We start from the raw sequence: 2,880 nt of genomic DNA on the forward strand, positions 1-2,880 counted from the left end.
TCAGAGAGGCCAGGATCCTTTCTGGGAACTGAGCCACCAAAGAGTGCAATGCTCAGTCTACCCTGTCTGTGGTGAGCAGACGGGTGGATGAGCTTCCTGAACACAAATCACCCACTCACTTGTAGGTGCTTCTCCTAGGAGTGGGTGCTGCAGATGCATGGTGATAGTTTGGGACTCCAGAGGGACCCTAGGTCCAGCACAGCCCACCTGCCTGTCTTCTCAATTCAAAGCACCTGCTTCCAGTACTGGAGTCCAGATTCCTGAGCCTGATCTGCTTCTCAGAGCAGGCGCCACAAAAATCAGCACTGTACGCAAAAAACTGCCTAAAAAATGCTCAGAAAATGCTGTTCCCTAATTCCTGCCCTTCTCCATAGTTTAGACTTCCTATGCAGTGCTAAAAGAATATGATATGAATGAGCCATTGACACCAAATTCTGAAGTTTTTGGATAAAATTTATACATGAATTTATAACGGATAAACCCCAAACACTCTCACATATTACCGTTGATGGGGGTCTATTCCTGATGTGAATAACAGAAAAAAAATCACATAAAATGATTACTGACTTACTATCAATAAAGATACATCTTTCACACAAAGATCTGAAAGCACCTTATAAAAGCAAACAATTCCAGTGTCCTGAGAGGAAGGCAGGTTTACTTGGTTTACTTACACATCAGAAGCAATAAAAACATATAAGCAATTGCCCCAACATAGTCATTGATTTAATTACCCAATTAGCCTGTCATAGGTGAAAAGTGAACTCAACTATTTCCAGAAAAAAAGGAAAGGTTATTACTTAATTATACATTGAGGAGCAATGGTAAAGGAAACATGGACACTGTACCCAATAAACACCAAAGGATTAATCCCTATTTTGAGCACTTTCAGGAGCCTAGGTGCTTGCACACGGCAAATGCATCTACTATAACATAGTGACTGTTCATTAAAATGTTCTAGCTAATTTTAGGAGGGAGTTCAGAGCTAGCAGATCGACCAGATACCGCGAGTCAGTCTGTATGGGTGATTCTCATGCATATATGACTTTGGCACGAGTCACTTAATCTGTTTCTACTTCAATTTTTCTATTAGAGAGTGCAGATACATAGTCTACTCCCTTTCCTTTTAAAATGGCTTGAAACAGATGAAAAGCTAAGTACAGGAGCTAAATATCACAATAGTTATTTCACAGAAAAATGGAAAAGCTTTAATTGATAACTACAAAATGCATCTGACCCTTTGAATATGTTGTATTGCTTTTTATTAGTATGTCAGGTTAATCTTCTCAAAGTTGCATTTCTATGTGACAGAAAAATACATCAGAAAGTAAGGAAGATACAGCCATTTACTTGAATAGTAAGAAACACAGTAATAAGTAGGGAAAGAATCAAAGAGAAGATTTATTTCAAATGATGGTCTTGCCTGAATATAGTGGAAAACAAGGCTCTCGATATGTCTGTAGCTAGCAGTCTCTGAGGCACTAAAATCCTGCTATCCTGTTAAATCCTGCTGAAAAGAAGATGACCTGAGATTTTCTTGTGAAACTGGTGAGTTGTCCAAAACACTTTTACATTACTTTGATGCACAGTCTGTGAGGAGCACAGCTGAGGTAAAAAACATGAACCAGATCTTCCCCATCACTGACAGAGTCACAGAGGATGAAAAATCTTTGTAGAAGGAAGCGCTGTTTGTACCATTGCCATCTTCTGCCTAAGCCCCTATGGGACCTTGCATGAGACTCTGCAGGGATTTGCATCTGTATGTATATCGGGAGACAAACTAGGGACAAGTCTAGGGAGACAGCTTCTGTGTAGGAAAGAAAATTTCACCTTTTATTAGGCATGGCATAGGTACTGCTCCCATGCACAGCTTGGGAACTGCAGTCCAGAGGGCCTCAGTTTGGGGTAGCCCTTGGCAGTGAAACAGTTTGGCCTCCCTCGGAGCTGCAAAAGGGCTGCGGGGGCCAGATAGCTGGGACAGAAGTGGAACTCCTTCCTTGGGCTGGCCTGGCTCTGGGAGCGCCCAACAGCTGGGGCACGGCGGGCCACATCCCTAATTAATTTGCAAATCCTACTCTGAAGGAAAGGCTGTAACATTTCCTTTTCCCAGTTTGGGCTGTTCCCACACATGGGACCATCCAGCTTTCTTTATGCAATATCATATTGCATGTGCTCTTTACAAAGTCTCCTTTAAACAGTTCTGCAACTTTCTTCTTCTTCACATATGTCACTGGGCAGTGCGGCAGAAACGCCCGTGCCCGACGGCAGCCGGCCGCCGGGCGGTGCGGCAGAAACGCCTCTAGGTGGGGCAGCCCGTCTGCCAGCAGGGCCGGCCCGGGCTTCTCGCCGGCGCTTCCCATTCCCCTGCGAAACCAAACGCTTTTTTTCCCCGCACTTCTCGGAGCGGTCTGAAAAGACAAGGAGTGAGGGGGCAGGCGAGCCGGGCTCCTCGGCAGGGCGTTGTATAAAGTGCTGGAGGGGGGTTCCGGGGGGTCCGCAGTGGAGCCCCCACGGGAGATGCAGTTACGGGGCACGGCAGGGCTTGTTTTTTCCCCATTGCAGTGTAATATAGCTCTTGTTAACGATCACAACTGTAAGACGGCGGCTGCGGCCGCATGTATGTTTGTTGTTGGCAGAGGCTGGGGCAGAGGGGAGGGAAGCGGCGAGCCCGCATCACCAGTGGGGGCGAGGGGGAAGCCGTCGCCCCGCGGCCGAGCCCGTTTCTCACGCTGCCGGGCCGGCGCGGCAGCCGCTGCCTCCTGCTGCCGCGCTCGAGCCTTCTCCTGCGGCAAGGATTTATGTCCAGTTTCCTCTCGCACTCAGAGGGCAGCTCGGCGCCCGCCCGCCCACGGGGGCGGCGGTGCAGGCAGGGCGGCGGGG

This window comes from Apteryx rowi, unplaced genomic scaffold (genome assembly GCF_003343035.1).
Source record: "Apteryx rowi isolate R43461 unplaced genomic scaffold, aptRow1 scaffold_272, whole genome shotgun sequence".
NCBI lineage: Eukaryota > Metazoa > Chordata > Aves > Apterygiformes > Apterygidae > Apteryx > Apteryx rowi.